This window comes from Maylandia zebra, unplaced genomic scaffold (genome assembly GCF_041146795.1).
Source record: "Maylandia zebra isolate NMK-2024a unplaced genomic scaffold, Mzebra_GT3a scaffold03, whole genome shotgun sequence".
NCBI classification, from domain to species: Eukaryota; Metazoa; Chordata; class Actinopteri; order Cichliformes; family Cichlidae; genus Maylandia; species Maylandia zebra.
Genome location: NW_027490033.1, coordinates 1,190,817 through 1,203,813, shown reverse-complemented (window position 1 = coordinate 1,203,813; position 12,997 = coordinate 1,190,817). Strand labels below are relative to the sequence as shown.

The following is a 12,997-nucleotide window of genomic DNA, read 5'->3' as shown; positions in this document are numbered from 1 at the left end:
ACCACTCTGAGTTGTTGCTACACACTGACGTGAGGTGGCTTAGTCGAGGGAAATTCCTGCAAAGATTTCGAGAGCTCTGTCCGGAGATTAAGGAGTTTTTCCGTGTAGCTGGACAAGCAGAATACATGCAACTTAATGACGGTCAGTGGCTGTTAGACTTGGCATTTTTAACCGATCTGACAAACATGTTGAATGACCTTAATCTACAGCTGCAAGGAAAAGACAAAACAGTGATCAACATGATCAGCTCAGTTAATGCTTTCAAACGAAAGATGCAACATCTCTCTTTAAAGCTGCAGCGCCATGATTTGATAAACTTTCAAAACCTGGCGTCAGAGCTGGAGATGCAAGGGATGGCCTGTTTGCAACTTGACAGTGCACGCTACACAGAGCAGATTGACAATTGTCTGTCAGAGTTTGACAAACGCTTTCAAGACTTTTCTTTGCTCGAGCCAGTCGCTACCTTCATGTGCTATCCTTTTCGGGAAGATGCTGATGTCGATTCACTCGCATCAAAAATTGCAAAACTATTTCACCTGAACTCTTCTGGAGTGGAAGATGAGATTTTGACACTACAAGCCGACATTGAGCTGAAGTCCAGAGATCATGGACAGTTCTGGAACTTACTCACAGAAGTAAAGTACCCCAACATGAGGAAATGTGCTGCCTCTTTGACTGCATTATTCGGCTCCACTTATTTATGTGAGTCATCATTTTCCCACATGAACATCATTAAGTCCAAGTACCGTTCCACCATGACTGATGAACATTTGGAAGTGTGTTTGAGGCTGGCCGTCAGCAGCTACTCTCCGGACTATGCATCCCTGGCTGATTCAATTCAGTGCAAGTCATCAGAGTAAACTCAGGTAATGACAAAAAATTTACATTGTTAATTGTGTTGTGAAATATTGGATATTGCGGTTATGCATGTATATACATTGTAGATATAAAGAATCCTCAATATATTTATAAATAAGTATATGTTTTGGATTTTTGTAGTGGGTAGATCATGTTGACTTGGTCATTTTATAAGTAGCTCACATGCGGAAAAAGTGTGAGCACCCCTGGTCCAGATGAACAAAAACAAGTGTTTACTGCTCCACGCTGCACGAATCTGAATCAAAATCACTCAGACGCGCCCACGTAGGCATTCCACTAAAACCATGTGACCACCTTCACCTTTAAACCTGTCGTGAATATAAATTTAGACTTTTCACTTTATTTTGAAAGAACAGATTTGCAGGAAGTGCGGCTGCTGCAGAAACTCTTCACTTTTCACTGGCTTTAATCTTGAAGGTTTCTCCAGATGTGGAACATTCATGCTAAACATTCAACATCTGACGACCGTCTCCGTGTAAAACACTGACAAACTCAAACTTTATACGGTAACTGACAGATTTATTCCTCCATTTTCAGGCATTTCACAATGAACTTGGATTAGTTTGATGATTTTATTCACGTTGGTGAATAAAACCAGCCAAGAGGCTGATTCCTGCAGAAGAGGAGGCAGAGTGGAGGAATCTGCAGGTTCTGTCTCTAACACACAACCAGAGCTTCAATCATAACGAGCACATAATAAAACCATGATCCCCCCTGATCGACTCTTTTAGCCTGTTTCCTCTGGATCGAACAGGATCTAACAAACCCCAGCTTCTGCTGGGACACTGGTCAGCATGGGAGGAAAAAGATGGCTGCTGTGTTGCTGTTTCCTTTCTTACACCAGGGTTATACTTCCTGTATCTGTGGGTCTGAGTTTTTAATCAGAGGATGAACTTAAAGCTTTCAGTCTGCTCTACAACCCACCACCTATCCACACGTCTGCTAAGTGGACTGGAAATCAGTAAAACTTCTACCAGACTTTAGTAAATATTGCATTAAGATGAGCAGACAGATTTTAATCTCAGCATCGTGCACACAGATTTTTCAGGACACTGGAAGAGTTCCTGCCGTGGATTTAGATGTTAGTGTTGTGTGGATGATCCCATTCTGTGATCTTTGTGTTACTAACACTGATGCTTTTACACTTTAGGACCCTCGAGACCTCTGCTGCTCAGCCGTCCTGATCGCTGCCTCCACTTTAACCAGAGGCTGTAACCTCTGATCATTTCACCTGCACCGGCAGTAAAACTCTTCTCCAGAACCAAACGTGCCATAAACCCATCACAGCTTCATCATCAGCTCAGTCTCAGCAACATGCAGACGACCGAGCAGCAGAAACTCTGCAGGGAACGTCTGAAGTCTGTTCTTCAGTTTTCCCAGCTCACTGTTTATTGAACATGAGACAGAAAAATAACTTCACCTTTAATGTGAAATGTTTATCGCCTGTGACATATTTGCAGGAAGTTTTCATGCTGTGATTTAGTGTCACAGCCATAAATATCACACAAGGTAGTCAAAGGAGCTTGCAAAGAAAAGCGTCTGGACTTCTTTAAGTTGCTTGAAGACGTTTCACCTCTCATCCGAGAAGCTTCTTCAGTTCTAAGGTCAAATGGTGGAGAGTCCCAGATATAACCCTAGTGGGAGTATCCCCCCACAGAGGGACAAAAGGACCCCCTGATGATCCTCTAATCACCTGAGCCAAGGTGTGAAATTGGGTGTGGGACCCAATCAGCCAGAGTTTCGGGTGAGTTCATTGTGAAACCTGGCCCCACCTTGTCATGCGAAGTCCAGACGCTTTTCATTGCAAGCTCCTTTGACTACGATGACCTGGATGACTGAGAACCTTCACAGACATATCACACAAGGTAAAAACTACAAGTCCCAGCATCCTCTGTGTTTAGGGAGGAGCAGTGAAAGTGAAAGTGAAAGTGTTGATCCTCCGTTCAGAGCAGCAGGAGGAGGAAGGTGGAGCTGAGGCAGGTGAGTGTTAACATGAATATGTTTCTTCTTATGACATAAAATAATTCCACGCTGTTCGTGTCTGTGGGTGAAACGTGAGGCCGGTCGGCTCCTCTGAGCGCTGGTTTCCTGTAAGTAGAGAGGAAGTGAGTTTAGCTGAGAGAGCAGGAGGAGAGTGAGAGCTGTGCTGAGGCAGGTGAGTGTTAACACCGCTCTGACATTACTGTCTCTGTGGCGGGAACAACAGGCTCCGTCAGTGGAGGCAAAAATAATCAGACTTTGGTTTTTCAAAGGAAACTACTTTATGTTGGGAGAAGCCGCGCGCTCATTGGATAACGACTTGTCAATCTCAAGTTATTAGCCAATGAGCGCGCAGGTTCACAGTAAGACCCGCCCTTATCACGACGTCTTTAAAACTAAACGTCCAAATTCATCGGCTGCATCCTCCCGAGGACCCGGCCTTCGCGGTGTACGTGGGCTGGGTCCTCAGAAGGTTGGATATGCTGGAAGTAGTGAGGGCCAAATGAAGCTTTCCGAAGCACTGAAGCTTGTATTGAAAAACTGTTCATTACTCGAAGCTTTTCAACACAGTCCTCTCCGGTGACATCTGGTGGTGAAAATTTTGAAGAGCAGCTTGAATCTGCAAAATAAAACGGACTGCTCAATCATCACTGCTCACTCAAGAGCAGGGACGTGCAGAGGGGGGGGGGGCTAGAGGGGCTTGAACACCCGCCCCTTTCCTGATGAGTGCCCAAAGTGCCCTTTTGTTGAGGCAACTTTTAAATTTTTTTTATTTATTTATTTATTTATTTTATGTGTGTGTGCGTGCGGAGTCCTGTCTGTGCCCCTCAACAATAATATTTAACTATTAATCATAGTTTTGCTAAATAAAAGGATCTGGCTTGCATCAGTCACATGATCACATTTAACCAATGATCGCCCTCGACAGCAGAACGCGCTGGTTACGAGCCGGGAACGAGCTCACAAAGAGCACGCGCATTTTTTGCGGTCCGGAGCTGTAGGAGAAACACAAGTTAACTCAGAGACACAGACTGATGCGACAAACCCAGTAAGTAGCTGTACAGCGTACACTGTAGTGTATAGCACCCAGGAGTATTGGCTTATTAAATGGTAAATGGTAAATGGCCTGTATTTATATAGCGCTTTACTAGTCCCTAAGGACCCCAAAGCGCTTTACATATCCAGTCATCCACCCATTCACACACACATTCACACACTGGTGATGGCAAGCTACATTGTAGCCACAGCCACCCTGGGGCGCACTGACAGAGGCGAGGCTGCCGGACACTGGCGCCACCGGGCCCTCTGACCACCACCAGTAGGCAATGGGTGAAGTGTCTTGCCCAAGGACACAACGACCAAGACTGTCGAAGCCGGGGCTCGAACTGGCAACCTTCCGATTACAAGGCGAACTCCCAACTCTTGAGCCACGATCGCCCCATAATCGCCCCATATTACGTACACGTTGGTAAGTTGTCTTGTTGCAACTGACGAACTGAAACAAACGAGCGTGCTGTGTGTGCAACAGCGCGACAAACATTACCTGTCCTTTTATTAACTGCACAAGTAGTGCTGGTCACAGCTGCTGGCTACCTGTGTAAGGCTGTCATGGGTCTGTAGCTCTGTCACCGTTTTAGTGAACATATTTAGTTTTAAAGTAAGTTACAGAGCATTTCCTGCCTTTCTGAGGGGATTATATTTCACTAAAAAACGATCTAATATGCATGTCCACATAATTATTATTATAATTATAATATATTAAAAAACACACGCTGTATTTTAAAGAACATACATTAAGAAGCAGATTATATTAGATTTATATATTTAATAAGACAAAATTTGGATTTTACAGCAGCAAAATGATTGTATCTCTACAGTTTAAAAATGTAATAAGCTTTGCCCTGCACAGAGTGGATAGTGAAACAAATGCAATCATCATAAATACATTATTTCATATTTATTACTTCCCCCTCCTCATTGCTTTATTATTGTAGCTCTAGTAATAAATAATAATGTAAGGATTCTGGATCAGCACCATGATGCCCATAGTATATACAGTATTCTGAAGAAGGTCTAAAATGTCACTGTGTGTGCATGTGTGTGTTTTATTTAGCTGGATTTAAAAAAATTATTACTCATGATATAACATTGTGCAGACATGGCTGGTAAGGACATGAGGAGGAAACAGTAGGAGCTGTATGAGGCTACTAAAGGCAGTGCTATAACATTTTTCTGTCATCATTTTATTATAGATTAAGTGCAAGAGTTGTTAGGTGTGGATAATTAGATTATAGTTTATTGCAATAGCAAGTTGTGCCTTGTTCTCAGATGGACAGCAAGTGGAGAGTGATATATGAAATGATGGGATGGAAGGAAGAAGAGAAGCAAAGAGTGATTCACAGGCAGAGCCGAGTTTATGTCACAGTTTTTCGTTGCCTTATGGTTCCAAGCGCTGTCACCAATCTTTGCATTTTGTTATTATCTCATGACACTTGTTTAATCAGCTACCATCTCTCCTGTGGACTTTTTAATGTCTACAGTCTCAGATCAACACAGCCCTGCCCTTTCCATATTAGATTGTTGATGAATGTGTGTTGTTGTTATTCAGCCTGGTTCAATGTGCCCCTTTTTAACTTTGAGCACCCGCCCCTTTAAACGTCTCTGCACAGCCCTGGACTTATATATCACGTTTAACCTGAGTAGCGAAAGTCCGCGGTGATCTGAAAATGATGTGCCGGGAGTTGTGCCGTTCTCGGCGGCTTCAGTGACCCTCGAGCTCCCGGCTGGCTATAGTGCTGGTGGGTAGCAGACGTCTCCGAAAACGTCGAAGCACTTTTGCAAATATGCGGTATCTTGATAAACCGAGCAGATATTTGATGTTTACACAGCTACTTTCTCGCCTGAAAATATGTTAAAAGTTTATTTTGTGACCCAGAAAGATTAGTATGAGTAATTTTAAAACTTAGTAGCGGCCGCCAAATTGAGGAACTGGATTTGGTGGTCATGAAAATGGCATTAAACAAGTCCCCAGGGACAGATGGACTCACTACTAATTTTTATCAATTCTTCTGGAAGGACCTAAGAACTTTATTGTTTGATGCATTAAAGGAATCGATAGAGAAAAAAAGAACTGATGCCGAGCATGAAACAAGCGCTGATAACCCTGGTCCCTAAATCGGGTAAGGATAAAAGAATTTTAGACAATTTAAGACCCATCACCTTACTAAACACTGACTATAAGATCCTGTCTGGAGCTGTAGCTGAGAGGCTAAAGAAAGGCATCTCAAACATTATCAGTGAAACGCAATCAGGTTTTTTGAAAGGAAGACTAATTCATAACAATATTGGGCTGGTTTTGGACCTCCTTGAGTACAGTGAAATAATCCAAGATGTCACGGTCCTGAGTCTGTGGACTCAGTGTTTTTCTGTTTGTATTAGTTATCTTTGATTTCATGATGTGTTTTGATTCTCTTGGGTTTGATTTTTGTCGCTAGTATTCCTAACTCCCTAGGTCCTTGGCATTTCTTGTGTTCTCCTTCTTAGGTCGTGGTTCTGTGTTACTTCTGTTAGTATACAGTCATCTCTGTCAGTGTGTCTCTTGTTCTGTCACTGTATCCCCTAGTTTAGTCCACGTCTGTTCAGTTTCCTGTTTTACTTTGAAAGTCTGTGTACTATGTCAATGTGTTGAGTTTTGCCGCCCCTTGTCTTGTCATGTCTGATGAGTCCCAGCTGTGTTCTCCTCCTGTTTCACATTCCCTAATCACCTCAGTATGTATTTAAGCCCTGTGTTTTTCTCTGCCAGTTGTTGCGTCCTCCACGTTTGTTGTGTGTGTATTCGTTGTCGTCTACCTTCATCATCTCCAGTCTAGTTAAAGTTGTTGTTTATGTATCGCCAAGGGTGACTCACCAGCAAATAAAGCTGTCGTTTAAGTTAATGTTTTGTCTCCGAGTCCTGCACGTGGGTCCAGCCACTGACAGCCACACAACTCATCGTGACACAAGAGAGAGCATACATCCTGTTCTTGGATTTTTACAAAGCATTTGACTCAGTTGAACATACGTTCATATTCAAAACTCTGCAGTCTTTTGGTTTTGGACAGGAATTTATCAATGTTATAGAGATGCTATATAATGACATTAACAGCTCTGTTTTGCTAGAACATGGTACATGTTCAAGGTTTGAAGTTAATAGAGGGATAAGGCAGGGATGTAGCAGCTCACCACTTCTGTTCATCATGGTTGCTGAGTTATCTATTTTGATTAAAAACAGTCACATTGAGGGGTTAACTGTGATGGGTGAACAGATAATAATCAGTCAGCTCGCAGATGATACCACCCTGTTTCTAAAAAATGAGGACCAGATTCCTTTAGCCTTACAGGCGATCAACCACTTCTCCAAAGCTTCTGGCCTACAGCTGAATATTAATGAATAAGAAATTCTAGCTCTGCATGAGTGTACCCTGCAAGCAATAGATAATATACAGATCAAAAAAAGAGGTTAAGTATCTGGGCATTGTAATTTGCAAGGATAAGACATCAACTGAAAATAAGAATATCTGTGCCAATATAGAAAAGTGTAAGTCAATTTTAAACAGGTGGCTGCAAAGGGACATAACTCTGTTTGGGAGAATCTTGCTAACCAAAATGGACAGTCTGTCCAGACTAATCTATCCAGCCTTTTCTCTGACCATATCTCCAAAACTAATTAAATCTATAAATAATCTTAATTTTAGGTTCATATGGAGGAACAAATGTCAATATATAAAGAAAAATGATATGATTAAGAATTATGAAGAGGGTGGGGCTAATGCCATTGACTTTGATGTTATGAATGGTGTACTAAAACTGAAATGGTTAAGATCTTTCATTAGGAACAAAAATTCCTTTTGGAACATTATTCCCAATGTGATTTTTGGCAAAATGGGTGGAATAGACTTTTTGTTACGTTGTGACTTTGATTGCAGTTCGTTACCTGTTAAACTCTCAGCTTTCCATCAGCAGGTCCTTCTCTGCTGGAAGATCTAAAGGGATTTGGGCTGTAGCTCATTTTATGGATGATAATGGGGTCTTATTAAAACATGAGACGTTTTGTGAGAAATTTGATGTAAGATGTACTGCTAAGAGATATAAATCCCTAGTGAAAGCCATCCCAGTCCCTTTGAGATCAATGATAAAAGAAGATATTGTGCACTCTAAAATTTCTCCTGGACTGAGGCAGCTCTGCATAGCTGGAGTTGAATTTGGTGACAGCAGGTTTACAAACAAAGTGATCAGGAATATTTTGATCAACGACATTTGCCCTAATCCGGTTAAAAGAAATTATATCCTTAAAGAATTTGAGACCATGGAGGTTAAGGCGATAAGAAAAAAGTATATTTCACTTCCTCTTTCCCCTAAAGTAAAAGAGGTTCACTTTAAAATCATTAATGAGGTTTATCCAACCAATGAATTCTTAAGACGGAAATTTAACTTAGATGTGAACGCCTGCACATTTTGTGAAAATGATATTGAAAGTCTGGATCACTTGTTTTTCTACTGTGAATCAGTGCACTCCTTCTGGACTGACATGTGGAGCTGGCTACAGTCCAGGAGAATTCAGTTACCACATTTGACGGTGACAGTAATAAAGTTTGGAATACTTGCTGAGAATGCAGATTTTGACCTGTTGATTAGGACGATTTTGTTAATGGGAAAATTTTTTCTTCACAAATGCAGATACTTTAAAGCTAAACCATGTATAAACAGATGGCTGAATGACTTTAAACTCTGGGCTAAATCGCTGAAACTTGTGAATAACAAGAAAGCTCATAAACTTGTTGTTTTATTTAACGAGTTTAGTCTATGTTAAAAAAAAGAAACCTCCCTATTTTATAATCATGACTGCCATTTTTTGCTCATGGTATTTTTTGCCTTTGGTTCAAATCCTTCAAAATACATACAAAATCAGTATTGATACTGACGTAAATTAATAGAAATAGAGATGGACCGATACGTAATATCGCATCAGTCCATCTCTATTTCCCTGTCTGGATTAAGTAAGGTTGTAAAAGCAGCTCGATGTACAACCTGTTCTTTGGATCCTCTACCAGCCTGGGCTATAAAGGAACTGTGGTCAGCATTAGGACCCTACAACCTGTTTCTTTTAAATACTTCATTGAGTCTTTCCTGAATGTTTTAAATCAGCTGTGGTAGTACCAATCTTGAAAAAGCCTGGACTGGATGTTGACATGGTCGCAAATAGGGCAGGGTATCGTCACTGAATTCTAGAATCGATTTGATTCCGATTCACAAGGTCCTGAATCAATTCGATCCACGATTCGATTCAATTCGATTTGAATCTGGGAAATTTTGCCTCAGACAGTCAGAAATATTATAATTCAGATCAGTACATTTACATATTTTTGTATCTATAAAAAGGAAGCTGACACTCGCAAGACTTTATCAAAGGTGTGAGCATCACAGCAGAGGCCTTTGTGTCAAAGTAGCTGAAGATAAAACAGAAAAACATGAAGGTGGTTTTATAAAAATATTCTACAGTAGATCAAAAACGAAAGAAAACCATTAATCGACATATGAACATTACCTCTGAAGTTTACCTCATTACCTCTGTGAAGACAGACACAGCGTTTTGCAATTTGCATAATTTTAAAAAGTTTAAATTTGTTCAGAAGCCTGTTGAACGGCAGAAATTAGGTTTTCTTTTCGGAAGTAAGTAAAAGGAAAAAAACAGCGGCCGACAGCGCTGTAAACAACGGTAGACTTGTGCGTAACAAGCAAGCGAATAATGCAGAAAACAGATTTTTAGACAGGAAACTGTGTGTGTGAGAGAGAGAGAGAGAGAGAGCTGTGCATGACGTGTGATTTTATCCTGGTGGAAGCAAAACAGCAAAAGTCAGAGTGAGTTCATGACGATGTTTATGTGAAGCGTAGTTTGGATCTTCTTTTGCTGCTGGTTCAGTCAATATTGTTTGGAGAGAGATAAAACTAACAGCTTTAGAATCAGCGTAAAAAGGACGTAAACACAAAGCTCGGAGCCGCCGAAACATCAGAATCAGCGAGCTGTCGGCTTTCAGCCCCGACTGTGTCCGTGCCATCGGGTGAGAAAGGCGACATCTCACTGATTCTGATGTGTCGGCGGCTCTGAGCTTTGTGTTTACGTCTTTGTGCAGAATCCGTGTTCCTGCTCTCATTTACTGTTTCAGCTGTTTGGTGGTTGTTAAAGTTTTGTGAGGTTTAACCTGAGATTCTGGCGTTGGTGCAAAATGCAGCTGCTCGCATTTTAACAAGAACTGGGAAATTTGAGCACATTACCCCTGTTCTGAGATCTCTTCACTGGCTACCTTGTCAGGTTCGAGCAGATTTTAAGGTCCTGCTGCTCACCTACAAGGCTTTAAACGGATTGGCACCTTCATACCTCTCCGACCTTTTACACCTTTATGTTCCATCTCGTGCTCTCCGATCTCAGGACTCTGGTCTTCTAAAAGTTCTTAGAGCCAGAAAAAAGACAATTGGAGAGCTTTTTCTTTTCATGCCCCGTTTCTGTGGAACAACCTCCCACAAGATATTCGGCAGGCTGCTCTGTGGAGGTTTTTAAAACCAAGTTGAAGACACATTTGTTCACCCGATCCTACATGTCTTAATTCTATGGCTTTTAGTTTTTACATTTTTATTGTTTTTAACTTGTATTGTGTCTTTTACCTGTATTGCTATGTATCGCTTTTATTTTATTTATCTCTTTAGTTGTACAGCACTTTGTTTGAAAGCGCTTTATAAATAAAGTTATTATTATTATTATTATTATTACAAGGTCCACGTTTACGGGAACATCTGCTACAGATATGGGAGAATATTTGATTTCTATTGTAGACAGAAGCCACGGGTGTGTTCAGTCAAACGTTTAGAATAAACTTTGGTCTATAAATATGTTTCATGATTTATTTTTAACTCCAACTGCTTATTTGTACTATGCTTTCATTTCAGAGCGCAATGAGAAATAAAAAGGATATTTTCAATAAAACTGTCACGATCCTGGGTCTGTGACTCAGTGTTTTCTGTTTTGTATTGTTAATCTTTGATTTCATGATGTATCTTTGTTTATTCTTACGTTTTGGTTCTGTGTTTTGTTGTACCTCTAAGTTCAGTCTTTGTATTTCCTGCTTTGTTGTGAAGGTCCGTGTCTCATGTCAGTGTGTTTAGTTTGCGTTTCCTCTGTCTCGTCTTGTCAATCACTCCCAGCTGTGTCCTCCTTCTGTGTCTCATTCCCTCGTTATCCCTCTGTGTATTTAAGCCTTGTGTTTGCCTCTGTTAGTTGCTGGTTTGTCTGTGTATCTGTCAGGGTCCTGGGTCTCCTGAGCTAGTGGTTTCAGTTCTTTGTGATTTTTGTGTTATGCCAGTTTAGTTTGTGAGTTATTCTATGCTTCCTAGGTTTTGATTCCCTGTCCCCCTTGTTTCTCTGTGCGCTCTGTTCTGTGTTTAGTAGTGATGGGCAGATGAAGCCCCATGAAGCACTGAAGCTTTTCATCCAATTGGTTCACCCCAACGCGAAGCTTCATGAAGCTTCATTTGCTCTAGCAGGACACCTACTGGACGTAAAAATAATAGCTGGCATGAATTTGAAGAGTGTGGCATTTTGCACACAGCCTGTAAATGTCAACAACAAAAGGAGTGTGTAAAACATGTATATTGTAGTGATGGCAGTACACTGTGTATATTTATAGTGGCAGTATGGGAAATGATTATTTGGAAATGCTTGAAATGGAAATGATCATTTACTGTGAGGTGAGGTGTGGTTGGGGTGTGGACAGTGGTTGTGCTTTTGTAACGTTGAGGTATGGACAGCTACACACTGAGGCTTTGTCCTGCCTGTTCACATTTTATTCTGTAAAAACTAAATTTTCACTGCTTTTATGACCTTTTTAGTGGGGAGAACATAGCTAGGATTTAATGATTTAACAAATCTTTTGAATCCTTTGTCCTCCACAATGCTAAATAGCTGGGAGTCCTCAATCACCATGCTAACCAGGTCTTCATCTATTTGAGATTGTTCTCCTGAGGAAAGACAATAAAGATAAAGCACAAATATAAATATCACATACGTAACTTATAACAGTTGTATAATATTGTTATATCATTTAGTAACATTACTGCATGCTATATTATCATGGCATTTGATGGCTCACCTGGTCTTGCTCCACAATCGGTGTCCCCCTTATTCTCATGCAAAGCTCTGTAGTGCCTAAGCATGGATGAGGTGTTGTTGTTATATCCCAGCTCCCTGGCACATAGAAAACACTTCACCTTGTACAAAAGTCAAGACAGCTCAACATAAATTGTATTGCACCATCAGTATCATGAAAATACATCTTCTGTAGAAATTTACATACCTTGTTGGGAGGAATAAGATCAAAATGTTCCCACACAGGGGAGGACATCCTCCTCTTCTTAGCTGGCTCCATTCTCTCCTGACTTTCTCTCCTCACTCTCATAAACCTCCAAACGGTCTCCAAACTCTCACTAACCGCAACTCTCCATCAAACACCCACATTTTTGAATGAAGTCTGAGGGGTTTATATCGCTGTCATATCTCGCGGCAAAGTTCGAACCACTTCATGAACCAGTCACGTGGTACAGCCGGGCAGCGAGGCTTCGGACGTCATCATTTTCAGCTCCTCCCATAAATGAAGCAAGCCTCGATACGCGCTTCGCGGAAACGCCCCCTCCATTACTCGACACACGCTCCGAAGCCTCGATACAGAACGTCCCATCACTAGTGTTTAGTCTTCTCTGTCCATTTGTTCCGCCCTGTGTTGTTGCCTTCTGTGTCTCCCTCTGTGTAACTGTCTATATAGTGATGTGTTGTGGTGCTTTGCTCCCACCCCTTGTGTTCTGTGTTTTCGTCTTCCCTTCGTGTACTTCTTCATATTCGTGTACTATTAGTTTTTAGGTTTTTGCTTAGTTTCCATGCTCACCTTCGCCATTTCTGTTTGTATCACCATGTGATGAATAAACTCACTTGCATCTGAGCTGCCTGCATAAAGGGTCCTTTGATAATTTACACACGGCTCGCAAACCGTGACGAAAACACTGGAAAAATTGGGCTGTTCTAAAACGTTTGACGGGTAGTGTATATATTTAGTTT

General features: G+C 41.2%; 1 protein-coding gene across 1 annotated transcript in view; it reads left to right on the top strand.

Annotated features, from left to right (window-relative positions):
• Positions 1 to 12,997, top strand: part of LOC112432436 (protein NLRC3) — a 3,307,575-nt gene that overhangs the window by 2,177,628 nt on the left and 1,116,950 nt on the right. The gene's annotated exons all lie outside the window — the stretch shown is intronic.